General features: G+C 43.5%; 1 protein-coding gene across 1 annotated transcript in view; it reads right to left on the reverse strand.

The window, feature by feature from the left end:
- TRPC6 (transient receptor potential cation channel subfamily C member 6) overlaps positions 1 to 19,640 on the reverse strand; it is a 292,360-nt gene that overhangs the window by 11,464 nt on the left and 261,256 nt on the right. The window lies entirely within an intron of this gene.

The raw sequence follows: 19,640 nt of genomic DNA on the forward strand, positions 1-19,640 counted from the left end.
AGTATGTATTATTTAAAAACTATAATGGCCGAAAACTGAGAAATAATGAATTTTTTCATTTTTTCTGTAGTATTCCCATAAGAATGCATTTAGAATAAAATAATTCTTAGCAAAATGTACCACCCAAAGAAAGTCTAATTAGTGGCGGAAAAAACAAGATATAGATCAATAAATTGTGATAAGTAGTGATAAAGTTATTAGCGAATGAATGGGAGGTGAAAATTGCTCTGATGCATACGGTGAAAAATCCCTGCGGGCTCAAATGGTTGAGATCCGTTTTATTAGCCTGCTTGAGTATTCATGATTGTCCATGAATCACCCGCAGCATCCGAACTGCAGACAGGTGAAATGAACAACATTGATTATCCTGTTGGAATGACTCTTGTCAGTGTGCCGGATGTATTAGGCAGCAAGGGAGGGGTGAAGGTGATGTGTTGTGGCCGGAAGTAACAGAGAAACGTGCACCTTCCGTCTATACCAATACCGGTTTATTGCAAGTGATCAATAACATCTCATGAGGTTCAAAGGCAATCAACTTTCAACAGTATACCTGGATCGTTGCGGTGCAGGCTGCCAGTGAAGGAGGTGGGAGTTATAGGTGAACGGTGGGCCTAGCGACGGCTGTTTCGCATCCCTCCGGACGCTTGGTCATGCTGCGTTCCACTGTTCACTTGCAATAACCCGGTATTGGTAGAGTATAGACGGAAGGTGCATGTTTCTCTGTTACTTCCTGCCACAAGATTTATCTGCTTCCTTCCAATATTGTATAACGGAGCACACGTCTAGCAAGTGCAGGAAAGGTGTTTGCGGGCTGCTGTGAAAGTACATGTTTGACCACTATGACTTTTTCACAGACCAACATTTATTTTTAAAGGGGAAGTGCCACATTGTCTTTTTCTACTGTTACAAGTGAAGGTGATGTGTTACAAGCAAGAAAAAAAATCTTCAAGCGTAGGGACATGAGTGACACTGACAAGGATTATTTTGTGATGGTTGCATGTCTGGGTGAAAGCATCTACAATTGGCAGCCAGGTGTGTGTTTCTGCTATACAGTGGCGGCGCTACACTGGAGCACTGGCCTCTCCTGGGAATCACTGTGCCCTCTGAGTGGCCCCCCCTGCTCAGCAATATACAGGTAATTTGCAAAGGGGTGACCCGAGACGCACTCCTCTGGCGGTAAAATGGACCTGAACTCTTTAGAGAATTTAGCCTGTCTAATTCCGCCTCATTTGTGACTAATCACAAGTTGTAATTTGATCTCTCAGATGTGTCAGCTGACTGCTACAGCAGATCATCTAACTGGTAAACACAGGATGTTAACAGGGCCGGCGCTACCATACAGGCAAAGAGGGCAATTGCCCTAGGGCCCCCGGGCACTAATAGGCACCCTTGGTCTCCCACTGACTTTCTCCCCAGGGGCCCCTGCAAAGTTTTTATGTAAAACATTTTTTAAAAAATGATGCAGGGAGCCTGGGCAGCACAGAAAAGTTGAAGGGAAGATATGGTGGGTTGGCAGCTGGCTCAGGGGGCTTGGGGGATAAATATGCTGGGGCCCCCTCGTTAACTTTGCTCCGGGGCCCCATTGTGGTTTGAGCCGGCCCTGGTTGTTAACAACATGTTTGTTTCCATGAAAGCATGAAGTAGACACACTGCAGATTTATTGCAGGTTTTGTATCAGCTGTAACAAAGAAATGATTTCTCCTTAAAGGTTATCATGATCTTATCTTATCTAGAGCAGAGAGGAAGTTCTGAGTTGATGTGCGCTCTAAGTTGAGGTACAGACACGGTCGGCCTACCTGAGCCCCAGCAGGCTAAGTATGTTTGCTATGTAAAGACAAGCACACTCAAATCAATATAAATGAAGTAGTTCTGCGCCTGCGCAGTACAGACCTGATGACGTCAGCCGGACCACGTGACCTACACATGGAGCGTACAAAAAGCCGACCAGGAGCCGACCTGGCGAGGTCGGCTTCTGCAACGCAGGACACCGGAGGCCACGTGAGCTGTGGCGAGGGCACAAGACGGCAGCCAGGGGCTGGAGGAAGCCCCAGGTAAGTGGATTTTGTTTTTTTTTATTGCTTGGACCTTCCCTTTAACTTACCTGGGGCTTCTACCAGCCCCAATGTAGACGTCCTGTGACCACGCCGGGACAAAACGATCCTCCGGTCCCCTGCAGCCGCTCAGTTTCGTTTTTGCTGACTGAAAAGTCAGTGGGCCACTGCGTTTGTGATGGCATTGTGAATGTGCTTCAAGCCAAATACATCCGTAAAAATGACTGACGGAGAAACTCTCTTGTTTTTGTAAAGAGTCAATCAAAGCCAGGAAACGGGCAGGGCTTAGACTAAATGTAAGCATACCTCCCAACTTTTGGAGCCAGGAAAATGGGACACTAAGACACACCCCTGCCACACCTTTAATCACGCCCTGATTTTTCATATTTGCCATATTTATTTCCTTTTAAGCAATACCAGTTGCCTGGCTATTCAGCTAATCCTCTGCCTCTAATACTTTCAGCCATAGGCCCTGAACAAGCATGCAGCAGATCAGGTGTTTCTGACAAATTTAGACAGATTTGACAAGATTAGCTGCATGCTGGTTTCTGGTGTGATTCAGACACTTCTTTAGGCAAATAGACCATCAGGGCTGCCAGGCAACTGGTATTGCTTAAAAGGAAATAAATATGGCAGCCTCCATATCTCTCTCACTACAGTTCTCCTTTAATTGTGATTAGTAGTGATTAAGCTATTGGTAAATGAAAGGGATGAGCACTGAAAGGTGAAAATCGCTCTTGTCCATTAGGGTAAAAAACGCCTTCGGGTGAAGAGATTAAACAAGAAAATAAAGACTGAAATGTGAAAAATATTAAATTCTTTATTTCTGGCAAAAAAACTTCACATATTAGAAATGTTAACACAGTGCTTACAAGTGCATAACTCAAGTCCCAGGACTGAAAATCACACAACTAACCCTTATTAAGGATCTTGTGCCTCAATACGGGTTATTAACCACTTTACCCCCGCGCGTACGGATTTCTTCGCCCCTTTTTCCATCCTTTCACCCCCAGGGACGGAGAAATCCATACTCTGCGCACTCCCGCCGCTGTCCGCGCTCCCGCTCGTAAACACGCCGCCCGCCGCTAGTAAACACGCCGCCGCCCGCTCGCCCAGAGATCAATGAACGGGAAAATCCATTCCCGTTCGTTGATCTCAGCCCCGCAATGATCTGCTGCCGCTCGGCTGAGCAGCGCGATCATTGTGAAAAAATAACAAAGTCCCAGCCTCTTTCTACTTCCTGCAAGCGTCCGGAAGGACGCTTGCAGGTCGCATGAAACAAATTGGTAATGTTGCCATCTTGTGGCCAAATAGTAAAACTACACCCTAACCATTTTTTACACACAAATAAACTTGTTTTACACAAAAAATTAACTCCTTACCTCCCACACTCCTCAATTTTTTTTTTTTTGTAATTAAAAAAAAAATAAAAAATTTACAATTTAAAAAAAATACATAAATAGTTACCTTAGGGACTGAACTTTTTAAATATTTATGTCAAGAGGGTATAACACTGTTACTTTATAAACTATGGGCTTGTAATTAGGGATGGATGCAAAACTGAAAAAAATGCACCTTTATTTCCAACTAAAATATTGGCGGCAAACATTGTGATAGGGACATAATTTAAACGGTTTTATAACCGGGATAAATAGGCATATACATTTAATGGGTTTTAATTACAGTAGCATGCATTATTTAAAAACTATAAAGGCCGAAAACTGAAAAGTAATAAATTTTTTCCCACATTTTTTCCTATTTTCCCATTAAAACACATTTAGAATAAAATTATTCTTGGCATAATGTCCCACCTAAAGAAAGCCTAATTGGTGGCGAAAAAAACAAGATATAGTTCATTTCATTGCGATAAGTAATGATAAAATTATAGACGAATGAATGGAAGGAGCGCTGAAAGGTGAAAATTGCTGTGGTGGTCAGGGCCCAGGGGGTAAAACCCCTCAGTTGGGAAGTGGTTAATAAAAGCAATAGCACAGAGGAATGCAACCAGTATGATTGATCCATACAGGATTTCCGGCACTTCACAAGCATATTGAAAGATAAGATATCCACCTCACTATTCAGATGCTCTGTAACCAGATAGCCAGGGTAGAGATCCCTGTCTCACTCCCTTTCAACTTCAGAGACATTCCTTGCTGAGCCTGGAGTTTTATGTGCTAATGATGAAGTTCAGGGTGAGGCAAAGCTGCAGAGTGTGATGTGATGCATGTATTTTAGTGTTCTCTGCAAAGACTCTGGGCAGTGAAACAGTTAACTGCAAACTCTCCTGCTCTGTGAAGAGGTCGGGACATTTGACCAGTGCCCCGTGATGCCTGCCGTGATAGATGCTGCAAATCTTTAGTGTCACGGAGTAACCGTGCCACTTGGCCGGTCTGCGTAAGTGACAACATTGCAGCCTGCAGCTGTGACAGTCTGCGTTGCAGGAAGCGATTGGTTTCTGGGGTCCTAGGAGGAACTTTAAAGATCATCTAGTGCTTTTGCAGCTCAATCAAAGATCCGATTTGATAATTTTACCAAATCGTATGAAAATCTGCATTTTACACTTAGGGGGCGACCGGGCAGGCAAGGAGGCATGGTCATTAGACCAATTATGGAAATAATTCATGCTGAAATCTATTGGGAATCGGTTTACTGTATATAGGCCGGCAACAGATCTCTCTCCAATCTGATTCATTGTGAAATCTGTCTCATGGTCAATCTGCCCATACTTCGCCTGTTATATGGGCACCTTATTTCACATCCCCTATTTAACTAGTTGACAACAGAGGGGCCTTCTGGACCTGAGCAATTTTCACCTTTCAGCGTTCCTTCCATTCATTCCCCAATAACTTTATCACTACTTATCTCAACAAAATGATCTATATCTTGTTTTTTTTTTGCCACCAATTAGGCTTTCTTTTGGTGGAACATTATGTTAAATTTATTTTATTTTAAATGCATTTTAACGAGAATAATAAGAAAAAATGGAAAAATTCATTATTTGTCAGTTTTCAGCTATTATAGTTTTAAAATAATACATGCTACTGTATTTAATACCCACATATTTTATTTGACCATTTGTCCCGGCTATTACACCATTTAAATGATGTCCCTATCACAATGGATGGCGACAATATTTTATTTGGAAATAAAGCTGTATTTTTTTTAGTTTTGCGTCCATCACTAATTACAAGCCCTTATTTGCAAAGATAACAGTAATATCCATACATTTTTTTAAAAAGTTGAGTCCCTAAGGTAACTATTTATGTGTTTTTTAATGTCTTTTTTTAAATGGGATTTTTTTGGGTCACTATGGGAAAGTGGGGGAGGTAAGGGGTTCATTTTAATGGGAGATATATGTAATTTTTGTCTTCCACAGTGCTGTACAGAGTTTACTGTCTTGTCACTTAACTGTGCCTTAGAGAGGCTCACAATCTAATCCCTACATAGTCCTAATCCTCCATAGTCCTATTTCTGTGTAAGTATTATGTAGTGTATGCCCAACCTACATTTCCGATCTTACTCAGAGGTACACACCTAGTCGCTCACTCTGCTCCTCCAATGAACGTCGCCTCGCCCCCCCCCCCCCCCCCCCGCATCACCCAGTCCCATGCACGCCTCCAGGACTTTTCAAGAGCTGCTCCAACACTATGGAACTCCCTACCTCCACCCATTAGGGCAGCCCCCTCCTTCAACATCTTCAAGAAGGCCCTCAAAACTCACCTTTTAACTCTGGCCTACCTCCCCTCACAAGTGCTCTAAACCCGCAGCTAAACTCTGGTCCCTTACCGTTCATGTCCATACCTCCCCCTATAGATTGTAAGCCTTTGGGCAGGGTCCTCCTCCTTTTGTGTGCTACCTGATCATGCACCTCCATGCGTACGTACGAAAAGGGCGTCGGGAAAAAAGGGCGCGTGGTATAAACGATAAATGGAAATATCGTTTATAGAAATTATTGTGTAGAATTTCGTTTATAAATAGTGATTTAAAAATGTATAAATCACTAAATAATGTGTATGAGATCGGCAATTCTTAAAACGTTAATCTTCCCTGTTTGTAAAGTGAAACTTATATTTTCGTTTATTAAAAACCCTCCCTGTACCTATCCCTAACCCCTAGACCCCCTGTTGGTGCCTAAACCTAAGACCCCCCTGTTGGTGCCTAACCCTAAGACCCCCCTGTTGGTGCCTAACCCTAAGACCCCCCTGTTGGTGCCTAACCCTAAGACCCCCCTGTTAGTGCCTAAACCTAAGACCCCCCTGTTAGTGCCTAAACCTAAGACCCCCCTGTAGGTGCCTAACCCTAAGACCCCCCTGTAGGTGCCTAACCCTAAGACCCCCCTGTTGGTGCCTAAACCTAAGACCCCCCTGTTAGTGCCTAAACCTAAGACCCCCCTGTAGGTGCCTAAACCTAAGACCCCCCTGTTGGTGCCTAAACCTAAAACCCCCTATGGATAATAATGTTTTACAGAATAAATAAAGAATGTAAAGAAAAAAAATGTAAATTATTTTTTTGGGTGGATAATAATGTGTTAGAAATGTTTTAGAAATAGTGATTTATTATCTTCATAAACGTTATTCGTCACGGGCTCATTTTGTAAATTTAAATCATCACAAACATAGTTATAAATCCTTAAAAATCTCCGGGCGCCGTTATAAATCCTTAAAAATCTCCGGCGCCTTATTTTCCCCGTTCAGCGCCCATTAAACGATATTTATAATGAAAGTGAATGGGGCGCCCTTTTTGTCCACTTGTCTCATGCGCCCAAATCTACTGCTTCCCACCTCCATTACTGTGCACCCATGCTATGCATTTGAGTGAACCTAACTTGCCTGATCTCCATGCCCCATCCAGTGACTGACTAAGCATTACCTTGTACTCATACTGTGCTGCGTGATCTGGTCTTTCTTATATTCCTGTATTGTCGTATTGCTGTATGTCACCCCTAAATATTGTGTGTATCCCTATTTATTGTCCAGCGCTGCGTAATATGTTGGCGCTTTATAAATACAATAAATAAATGTATCGTAGTCTAGGGCCAATTTTAGGGAAAGCCAATTAACTTATATGTATGTTTTTGGGGTGTGGGAGGAAACTGGAGTGCCCAGAGGAAACCCACACAGACAAGGGGAGAACATACAAACTCCTTGCAGATGTTGCCCTGGCTGGGATTTGGACCGCAAAACCAGCATTGCAAGGCGAGAGCGCTAACCACTACGCCACCATGCTATCCACAATGCCATCAAGATTAAATTAAAGCTGTAATTAGTCACAGATGAGGGAGAATTAGACAGGCTAAACTCTCTAAATACATACAGGGTGCATTTCTCTGTGTTTTCCTTCTGTCCTGTGCAAGAGTTCAGGTCCACTTTAGAAAGCGTATGCATACATACAGACAAGGTCTGCCACTGACGGCTTCCCTCCTCAGTTCTAGTTAAACATTTGTCCCCGGAGTGAGCCTTTAAAAAGATAAGCAATACAATTCTGCTGGCAGCTTTCTTTCATTGTCTCTTGTGACTTCAATGAAATGAATTCAGGGCACGGCAGACAGCGCTTATGAATATTGATTTAGGCAGCTCACAACAATATAGGAAGCCTGCTTTTGTTTCTTTCATTTATTGAGTTATAGAAGCGATTAGTTCCCACATCAGCGCAGGCTCAACCTAATAAGCGGTCAGGCAGCCGCCACCAAGTGTGCTTGGCAAGCCGGAGCAAGGGGTGGCTGCAATGTTACAGACAGCGCTAATGAATACCTGCGTGAGGAATATCGTCACATGGGCAGCATGGGGGTTGTAGTGATGAGCGAAAATGCTAAGATTCTTTTCCCATTAAAGGGAATCTGAAGTGAAAAATAAACTAATGATATGATTGATTGTATGTGTAGTACAGCTAAGAAACAGAACATAAGTAGCACAGATATGAGTCTCATATTGTTTCCAGTACAGAAAGAGTTAAGAAACTTCAGTTGTTATCTATGCAAAAGAGCTTATCTGAGCTCTCTGACCAAGCTTCATTTATTGGCTACAGTTCTGTTTTCTGAAGCACTTTTCTCAACCTGTCACTCACTGTTTCTTGTTCCTTAAGGTTTTACTGCAGGGAAGTTCAAAGATTCATTAGCTCTGCTCTGTTTCATAGTTTAAAATACAGAGTGTAGGTTGCAAACTGCAAATATTAGATTGCAATGTTAAATAAACGATGATGATGCGAAAATAAAGCTATATAACTGAAAATAAAAATAGGAGACTCTTTTTTGCTACTACAGTAATGTTGTTATCAGTACAACACATACAATTAATTATAAGTTTTAGATTTTCGAGCGAAAATGCCATTGAAAATGTTGTCATTTTTCGCGTTATTCAAGTTTTTATGGTAAAAATTTGAGTTTTCGCTGTAAAAATATTGGTTTTCCGTGCTCTTGTCGTTTCCGAAACGATCGGTGTAAAATATCCTTTGTACTAACTATTTTCGTGAAAATTTTCTTGAAAACGAAAACAGCTTTTCGAGACGAAAATTACGTAAGCAACACTGGTGGTTAGCGCTCTCGCCTTGCAGCGCTGGGTCTCCGGTTCGAAACCCAGTCAGGGCACTACCTGCAAGGAGTTCGTGCATTCTCCCCATGTCTGCACGGGCTACCTCCGGGCACTCCAGTTTCCTCCCACATCCCAAAACCATACAGATAAGTTAACTGGTTTCCCTCTAAATTGGCCCTAAATTACGATACATGCACTACGTGATATATACATAGACATATATGACTATGGTAAGGATTAGATTGTGAGCTCGCGTGAGGGACATAACATATACGCTATAGCAGCACAGAGGGTGATATAGTGGCTGGGAATGTGGAGAATCACTCACGTTCCCACTCCCAGCCTGTCAGCGCCTGTTGCCGAACCCGGAAGTAGCCGCCGGCGGGGACAGGGGGATCGGAGCCAGGCTGCGAGGGCACCATACAGCTTCAGGGGGCTGAGGGATGCCCCAGGTGAGTAAAAATCATTTTTTTATTTTGACTTAAGTATTCCTTTAAGGGACAAAACAATATACTGTACTCTGTACAGCACTGCGCAGGGGCGTAACTAGACTTACTAGGGCCCCCCTGCAAAAATGATATCATGGGGCCCTCTTGGTCCCCTAACACCGTGCGGGTTACGTGATTGTGAGCTGGCGATTGGCAGCAGAGAATGGTATGCTGGGAAGCAGCATCTGTAATCAGGAAAAAAGTACACACGCTCCTGCGCAGGGGCATAGCAATGGGGGTGCAGAGGTAGCCACCGCATCAGGGCCCTTGGGCCAGAGGGGCCCCGAAGGGCCCTTCCTCAACTGCAGTATTAGCTCTTTTTTGGTCCTGTGCTGGTACTAATCACTTCTATAGATACTTTGAATAGTAGTAGTGATCACTAACAAACAGTTCCCCATCCCCTTCTTGCTCCTCTGACACTGTAGTTGCCATTGGCAGGTTTTGGTGCGCCGTATCAATTGTTATGTATAAAGTGCTTGGGGGGCCCCATTGTAAAACTTGCATTGGGGCCCACAGCTCCTTAGCTACGCCACTGCTCCTGCACACAGGTTTTGTAAGTGAATGAGGAGTTTTTTTGGTAATTGGCTGCACTTGCAGTTGGGGAGAGGGAGGAGGAGGGCCCCCAAAGCCTCTGGGCCCCCCTGCATAGACAGGGGTCGCAGGTGTGATTGCTACGCCCATGGCACTGCGGAAGATGTTGGCACTATATAAATACTAAATAATAATACAATGCAAGTGCCAGGCTGTTCTCAGTTTGCTTCAGAAACTCGAATGTTTACCACTATAAATCCGTGCTCCAGGCATCATGCGTTTATCATAGCCGCCGCCGCGCTAATATATTCATACAATTAGCTAGTGGTTATGTGAATCTGTCCTTTCTAATCTCCATTTCATGATGTAGCAGCTGGTCTAGCCATTTGTCCGCTGGCTCTCATAGGGTAACACATGCCCAAACCATGCCAAGGTCTGGAAAGTCAAAGTTAACTTTTGATTATTATCCTCCTCCGGACCTAAACATTCTTGGCTTTTTTTCCCCCTCAGCTTTAATTTTTTATAGCTGTAAGTACAGCGATTTCGTGTTCAAGAACGCGCATACGAATGTTACAGCCAATGTTCAGGAACCGATTGTTTGCAGCATGCCCCTTTGACTTTAATGACACCTTCATTGCATCTCTGCAGACAATTTCTTTAACCACTTCAGAATTCAGTGTTTTTTCACCTTATGCAGATGAGCAATTTTCACCTCCCATTCATTCGCCCAATAACTTTATCACTACTTATCACAATGAAATGATCTATACCTTGTTTTTCCACCCCCAATTAGGCTTTCTTTGGGTGGTTCATTTTGCTAAGAATATTTTTTTTCTAAATGCATTTTAACAAGAATATTAAGAAAAAAATGGAAAAAAAAATTCTCAGTTTTCGGCCATTATAGCTTTAGAATAATACATGCTACATAATTAAAATCCACGTATTTTATTTGCCCATTTGTCCCAGTTATTACACCATTTAAATTATGTCCCTATGATAATGTATGGCGCCCAATATTTTATTTAGAAATAAAGGTGCATTTTTTCAGTTTTGCGTTCATTACTATTTACAAGCTTATAATGTAAAAAAAAAAAAATAATAGTAATATACCCTCTTGACATGCATATTAAAAAAGTTCAGACCAATAGGTAACTATTTATGTTGGTTTTTTTTTAAATTGTAACTTTTTTTATTAAAAATTTTATTTGGGTATTTTTTGGGAGAGTGTGGGAGGTAAACAGTTAATTTAAAATGTAAGCATGGGTCTGTACAGTAAAAAGAAATGTATGTAGACGTAGTTTTACTATTTGTCCACAAGATGGCCTCAGTAATTTTTTTATATGCGTCCTGTACAGGAAGTGAAGATGCAAGAAGTGAAGAGGGGACGTGTCACTTAGAACGATCGCGGCTTCTCATAGAAGCCAGTGATCGTTCTAACGGGGACTTAGATCAATTAATGGGAACTGTGTTCCCTATCATTGATCTCTGGGATAACGGGCGGCTTGGCGCGTGCGATCAGCTGTGGGAGCGCGCAGCAGCGGGGAAGCAGCCTTTTAGACGTAGCAGCTACGTCCAAAAGGCTTAAATGGTTAAGAAAGGTGTACAAAGTGTACCAAAATCCGGGCAACTGAAAGGTGGAAGTGGATCAAGGGCAAATTTTCCACAAAAATTACTTATTTTATGCAGAGGCTTTTCTGATATATCACTGAAAGTAATGCACAGTAAGGTGAGTGGCACGGGTGATGCTATGTGGGGTCAGTGATAATCAATCACTTATGCACAGTGACTGCGTGCTTGAATGATGGCGCAGTCAGCCACACACTACACTGTATTTGGGTGTTGCGTTGATACAATACACACCACATCACAATGCAACAACAAAATAATACAGTACACATCAGGGTCATTGTCAGTACGCAAAATGTATTTTGTGGTCAGGATGAGTCCTCAAAAGGTGGGTCCCTAGCTGGTGCACTAAAAGTAGCAGTGCACTTAGGAAGCAGCTACACAGCACAATATAAATACAGCCTATCTGGTCAGGATGAATCCTCAAAAGGAGGGTTCCTAGCTGGTGCACTACAAGTAGCAGTGCACTTAGGAAGCAGCTACATGGCACAATATAAATACAGCCTATCTGGTCAGGATGAATCCTCAATAGGAGGGTTCCTAGCTGGTGCACTACAAGTAGCAGTGCACTTAAGAAGCAGCTACACGGCACACAGAAAAATACAGCCTATCTAGTCAGGATGTGTCTTCAAGGACTATTGGGGATCCCCAAGCCAAATTTTAGAGTGATTATCTACACCCCCTTTCAATAGTCAACTCCACAAACAATGCAACAAGACTGGTGCTTTCTCAGATATTCTTTAGATAACATTTTGAGACATGGAGGTCACTTCTTCAGGGCAAAAAGCTCTGTCAAGTACGTCTACTGTAAAGAATCATGGCACCTTTGTGCAGGGGCGTGACTACAAATCATGGGTTTCCCTAGAAAATCTTTGATGCCTCCACCCAATGTTCGCACCCTTTCTCTTGCCCACCCCTTATGACCTTCACAGCCCGCCTTGTTAGAGTCATAAAACAAGTGTGGACTGTGGAAATCATAATCTTTACACCCATAACAAGTGTAGCCTCAAAAACACCCACGTTTGAAGAATTGACCCATTTATTTGAGGGAGTGAATTAGTATTTGGAGGCCCCGCTCACAGCCCTGTGCCCCCTCTGCGGTTACGCCCCTGCCTTTGTGTGGCGCGACGTGTGGTCCATCTTTGCTGAGTGTTGCAGAATTCCTTCTAAACTCTCTAAATGAATAATGCAAAATTACTCCCCTGGTCACAACTGGAATTTCTCATACCATAGTTGCGGGATAAACAGTCTACAGAAGTCTCCTGCATCCTGCATCCTCTGGGCTCATCCATGAGGATTTACTTTTCAGCAATTTCATAACAAAAGCTGGAATTTCAAAACCGAACTGGAATCCCTCCTTAAAGGACCACTGTCGTGAAAATCTTAAAGACTAAAATATATGTCAACACATACAAATAAGAAGCACGTTTCTTCCAGAGTAAAATGAGCCATAAATTACTTCTCTCCTATGTTGCTGTCACAGTAAGTAGTAGAAATCTGACAGAAACAACCGGTTTTGGGCTAGTCCATCCCTCCATAGGGAATTCTAAACATGGCCTTTATTCTTTATAAAGACATTTCCTGAAAATTATTAATACAAAGATGCTGGCCAGCCTCCCTGCTCACTGCACACTTTTTTGGCAGTTGGACGGAGCAACTGACATCCACTAAGTACTTTTGAAAATAAAGAAAATTCTGAGACATCCCCCCCCCCAGCAACATAGGAGAAAAGTAATGTATGGCTCATTTTAGAATTGAACTTTTTATTTGTATATGTTTACATATATTTTAAATTTTAAGTTTTCTCGACAGAGGTTCTTTAAATAATTCATAACAACAATTTTTGTCAATCCTGACCAAACCTGATTTCCACCAGCTATCTGATAGCGTTACTCTATCTCGTAATGCTCTCGTAAGGGCTAAAATTAACCTCCCTTAAAGTGGTTATCCAGTTACAGAAACAGGACGGTACTGGGATTCATTTGGTCAGTTGGAAATCCAATAGCCTGCCATTATCAGAATTTATTTTCATTATATCTGGAAAGTTTGACCCTGAAATGGTTGTAGGAGTATCCGTTCTGCACCAGCCCCCAGCATTCTCTGAATTCTGCTGACATCATGCTACTCTGACACCGGGGAACCAAACTGTCGATCTGTTTTTCATCCTATTATCGAACACCTGACTATAAGGAGAGGCAGAGGAGTATGGGTTGGCACAGTGTGCCTGTGTTGAGTTATAAACAAGCTATGTAGACAATATATGCATGAAATCACTTTTATTGCTCACATTTGTTCTGCCATTTATGTAATACATACTTAAAGGGACCCTGAGTAGACGCCGTGGGTATGCATATAAGAATACCCACGGCTATTTGGTAAAGAGGAGACACTCTCTGGCCCCTTAGCTAAGCGCTCCTGCTCCCGGACTGGTCACTATAAATTACATTGGATCAGCGACTCTGACATAAAGTGGCGCTGTGACCCGGAATAGGAAGTCTGCGGCTCCTCTCAGCGCATGCGCAGGCTTCCTGGGTTCTTCTTCCTCCCTCTGCCACGCGTCATATTGCGGTTTACACGCGGAGGGGAGGAAGAAGCCCAGGGACGTTGCTAGGATCCTGAGAGATCTGGGGCACTTTGGGGCATTCCAGCTGGAGAATGGGTGTGGCCAAAAAACAGAATGTGGGTATGGTCATGGGTGGAGCCAAATTTACACAAACTTAACAGCGGTCTAAGTAGGCCTGCCCAGCATAATGCTGGATGAAGCCCCCTCTCCATTAATACAAACCCACCTCCCCCTCCCCCCCAAAAATGCAGCACATCACATAAATAGGCAGTGTCACTTAAACATAACTTGGCAGAGTTACCTGACTTCTGTGCTGGCTGGTCTGGCTTTCTGCTGGGCAGGCTGGCTTGCTGTCAGGTTGTCTGGCAGCTCCCCCATGGCATTCCCTGACCTTCTAGTGGACCCCCTCCCATGCTCCCACAGCCCTCCCATTGTGGCACCACAACTCCCAGCATGCCCCCAAAGAAGAACCACAGTCCCATGCATACCCCCATAAAGGCATCATGGCACCCAGCATGGCAACACAGCACCCATCATACCCCTGATTGATGCACTACAGCTCCCAGCATGCCCACCATTGAGGCACCACAGCTGACTCTGCCTGGGGGACATTTGGGGCTCCCCAGAATAGATCCGGCCACTGATCTTTGGGGCTAGCAACTCCCCTGAGAAGCCTGTAAGCTTGCACATGCGCAAAGAGGAGCCGCAGGCTTTCTATTCCGGGTCACAGCGTGACTTCATGTCAGAGTCACCTGATCCAATGTAGTTGATAGTGGCCAGTCCGGGAGCAGGAGCGCTTAGATAAGGGGCCGGTGAGTGTCTTCTCTTTACCAAATAGACATGTGTATGCTTATATGCATACCCATGCCAACTGCTCACGGTCCCTTTAAACCCAGTACAAACTTTCCATTATGATTGGCCAATCACTGACCAGTGTTACCAACGGCATGTAGTATGAGAGTCAACAGATATTGAATATTATGAGCAGATTGTGTAGGTAAACCAAAGAATGCTCATTCGGATTCCGTGGAAATGAAATTTCCGAATTTCCGAACGAAAATCGGCATTTCCGATCGGAATGATTTCAGCGGCAATACCGCATTACCGCAACTCGGTAATATGAGCCCAGTCACAAAACTCGGAAGCAATGGACTAATCAGAGGATGTAGGGTCACTGACAAAAAAAAGACTCCCCGGAAACTGAAAAAAACGCGGAATTGGTAATCACCATTGGCAGAAATCAGAATTTCTGCGGAATCAGAAATAAGCATTTCTGACCATCCCTTGGTAAACCTTCATACTGCATAGAGGTGATAAAACTAGTCAGTGATTGGCCATTCATAATTAAAGCAGGGAACACACTTTTTTCTTTCAGTTTTCTGCGCGCATTTTTCGGTGTACTTTTTCTGCACACCAAGTGTGTTTCTATGCAGACACACAGGTAACTCCAGCGCTTGCACACACATCCGTCCTGCCGGACCTCCAACATCCCGGCAACTGACAGTGACAGAGCGTGGGAGACCAGCGCAAGGGGGTCACAACACAAGAATACAGGGGAAGACTCGGGAGAGTGGCTCGAGGGGATGCCAGTGTTCTGGGCAGCCAACAGCGTGAGCGGGTCAGAGGGGAATACAACAGAAGAATACACTGGACTCAGGCAGCAGCATGTAACAACTGGCAGCACGATGCCTGGCAGTATCCTGTGGCAGACAAGAGAGCCAGGAGAATGGGTAGAGGAAGAGAGAGGCCAAGAGAAAAGCCACATTTAGGAAGAGGCCCAGGCAGCAGCAGTTAACAGGTGAGAGCAATGTGGCTAGGCCTCACCTCACTCAGTACAGGCTGCACATCAGTAGCACATTACAAGTCAGCCATACATGGCACTCTGCTCCGGGGGTAGGACAGTGACACACAGCCCCCTCATCTGCATGTACAACTTCACCACAGCAGTCACTGCAGCTGGCTGGCAACAGTTGGTAATCCCTCTGTCATTTATTCTGACAGTGGAAACTCACCAGTAGCCGCTGCATTTCCCACCCCCGGCTTATATGCGAGTCAATCATTTTTCCCGGTTTTTAAAGTAAAAGTTTGGGGGTCGGCTTATATGCGGGTCGGCTTATATGCGAGTATATACGGTAAGTGATAAAGAAAAATGACAAAATGTGCAGAATCATGATGTAGAATGTCAGTTTTTTTTTCTGCACGTGAAGAACATATTACGTGTGAACTAGTCCATTGATTAACATGAGTTCTCAGTACAGAAAATGCGGACTAAAAAAGTCATGTGTGTTCCCTGCCTAAAAGTATGTACCAGGCTTTAGGCTAGGCAATGCTGCCCAAAACGAATCCAGTGTTAATGAATTTCTGCTTCAGTGATCACAATTTTGATTGGCCAATAATTGGACAAGCTTACCACTTCCATGTAGTATGTAGTGTAGTATGTAGTACTTCCATGTAGTATGAGGCCAAGTGATTTTTTTGTTCTCCGGTTTCCTCCCACACCCCAAAAACATACAGATAAGTGAATTTGCTTCCCCCTAAATTGGCCCTAGACTACAATACATCCACTATACGATACATACATAGACATATGACTATGGTAGGGACTAGATTGTGAGCTCCTCTGAGGGACAGTCAAGTGACAAGTAATCCTCTGTACAGCACCGCGGAATATGTTGGTGCTATATAAATAATAATAAAAATAATTAAATAAAAATTAAACATAAAAAATAACTTCTGAAGTTGAATTTTGTTTTGATGCTTCACAAATAAATAAATAAATAAAATCCGTCTGCATATCATTAAGATAAAAAGAAATCACATCCTTTTTTTTAGGTATACAAAATATACGACCTCTGTGCACCAAAAAGAGCCAACTGTGAAACGTGTAATGGGACATTGCAGCCAACACAAGAGTCCCTGATTTTAATTATAGTCTTGCAGGACAGTACAAAAGATTGTGCAGCTGGCTAACTGTGAAGCTAAAAAACATCACACTCATCCGTCAGTGATGTCACTTCCTGCCCTCAATGCCACTAATAGTGTGATTCAGGGAAAAAAATAAGAAGTCATTGTACTCATGTAACAACTAGCATCAGACTTGCTGCACAAAGGACAGAAAAGACTGTAATTAAAATTAGTTTCTTCCAAAGCACAAAATAGACTGGAATTTAAATTAGAGAGGTGAATGTGATTAAAGTAAAAGATTGCCAGGAAAATAAAGCTTGAATGGATCAGACTTAAAGGACACTTGAAGTGAGGGGGATATGAACGAAACAGCTACTTTCGGTGCAGAGCTGCATCGATGATTTGGGCGTCGTCACAGGCCCCAATGAGAATTACGGCTATACCGGCTCAGTGACTAGTTTGGACGCCGGCTGCCAGAGTGGACGCATCATCGCATGGAGTGAGCAGGTGAGTTTATTTACGAAACGCACAACTACGCCATGGGGTTGTCGTGTCACCCCTTCCAAGCCCACACCCCCAGATCCTGGCGCCACCCCCAGGTAAACGCTGAATGAAGCAGGTGTTTTAGGCTGGGTCATGGCAGGTCCGCCTCTGCCTAAGCTAAATGTATTTCCTGCATGCTGGAGCCGGGGGCCTCAAACATAGGAGCTTCGCTTTCTCAACATTTTACAGCCAAACTACACTCGTAACTTTTATTTTACTTTTGGATAGTAGAATAGGGTGACATGTTTGCCTTAACCACTTGAGGACCGCAGTGTTAAACCCCCCTAAAGACCAGGCCATTTTTCTGAAGTGATCCCCCCCCCCTTCTTTTCTTCCCACCAACAGAGCTTTTTGTTAGTGGGGTCTGATCCCTTCTGCACTCTTTATTTATTTATTTTTTATATATATTTGTTTTATTATTTTTTAAATAAATCTGCCTATTTTTATGTTATTTTTTATTCCCCCCTCCATCTCTCCCCCTCTCCAGCCAATCAGCGTGATCGGCTGTCATAGGCTTCAGCCTATGACAGCCGATCACTTCCCTGCCTCTGGAGGGGACAGCTGTGTCACACGGCTGTCCCCAGTACAGCGCTGCCTTAGATAGCAGCACTGTACAGGGTAATTAGACAGCGGTTTCGCCGTCTAACAGTCTCCTAGAGGCGTTCGCCATCCAGCAGAGCTCCGCCATCCAAGCAGGGATGCGCCAGTGATCTCTTGCAAACCACGCCCCAAGGACCTTCTGCCAATCGCCGTTAGGCGGTCCTGGGCCTGCCGCAGCATCCATGCCCATCAGCATGACGCGGTCGGCAACTGGTTAATATTGCTATTAGCACCCCCAATGGCTTCAATTGACTAAGACACGTCTGGTAAAAGCCAAAGAGTCGCTACAATAACAAATTTGGGGTTTTAGACTATTTTTTCCCAAATTCACTGAGATTTTCACACATGCAGGATGTGGAAATAGTTCTTTAATGTACGGAAAAACTACATAACAATTCACTAAGGTTTTTACCTCATGCAGTATTTTATTGGATATTTGATGGAATTTAGCAGTGCAGGGAAAGATGTGACACAGATGGCATTCTTTATTATACTGGCAAGTAAAGTGCAAGTCCAAGGTGCATAAAATGATCATAGAAATTATCATAACATTTGTATCAGAAAAATAATGTGAAATTAGGGATATATGTTTTTTTTATTATTAACTTATTTTCCTGAATATTTCAATTACTTTTTTTTCCTCTGCTCTGTTTCCTCCCTTCTGTTATCCATTATTATCTTACCAAATGGCTGTTTGTTATCTTACCGACAGCTCCAGGTTGGAGATAAATTCTTGTTTTACAGCATGCTCTAATCTTTGTGAATTAACAGTTATGAGGCCACTGGTCGGTAATTTTAGTTTCCCATGCAGTATCAGCAGGGCCGGATTTAAGCCAAAGCTTCTTAGGCCATGGCCTAGGGCACCACATAATCAGGGATGGGTAGACAGCAGCGTTACTGGGGGGGCTCACCTGGCTACCTATACTGGAGGAGGGGGTCATCAGACTATCTAACAGATAGGGGGAGGGTCATCTGGCTGCCTATACTAAAAAAGGAAGGGTCACCTATACTGGAGGAGGGGGTCATCAGACTATCTAACAGATAGGGGGAGGGTCATCTGGCTGCCTATACTAAAAAAGGAAGGGTCACCTATACTGGAGGGAGGGGGAGGGGTCATCTGGCTACCTATACTGAAAGGGGGCGGCCGCTGACAGTGGCCTTGGGCGGCAAAGAGTACAAATCAAGCCCTGAGTAACAGCCTTTGTGAATTGACAATTCACAAAATGTTCTGTAAAATCAGGAGTTTCCTGCTTTACCAAATGGGCTAATGCTTTGTGAATTGAAGCCATTGTGTAGAATTGTCTTGTCTTTACAGGAAGTGGATACATCTCAAAAGGGACAGAGCAGAGACATCAATAAAACTTGGAAACAAAGTCTTTGATTGTATGATATGGTCAGTCAGGCCCGCTCCGCCCGTGATGCCAACTGAGGTGACTTCCTCAGGGGGCAGAAGTCTGGGGGCAGCACCAAGCAAAAACAGGAAGTGAAGAGAGTGCCTGGCCAATCTATACTGGGGGCAATTGTACCTGGCTAACCTATACTGGGGGAAACTGTACCTAGCTACCAACACTGTGGGCACCTATACCTGCCTGGTATTATGCCACATCTTGAAGTATATAACTGTTACTTTGTTACCCTTTTTCATATTGCCTTATTGGGTATTGAGTGTGATTTTGCAAATCTGTAATGTTTGCTCTCTTTTAATAAAGCTCTTTGTTGAAAAAGAAAAGGAAATAAGTAAGAGCTTACATTTTGTCAGATTCTTATGGCTGTCAGTCACATCATTCCCTGCTGACGCCATGAAGTC

The sequence above is a fragment of the Hyperolius riggenbachi genome, chromosome 2 (genome assembly GCF_040937935.1).
Source record: "Hyperolius riggenbachi isolate aHypRig1 chromosome 2, aHypRig1.pri, whole genome shotgun sequence".
NCBI lineage: Eukaryota > Metazoa > Chordata > Amphibia > Anura > Hyperoliidae > Hyperolius > Hyperolius riggenbachi.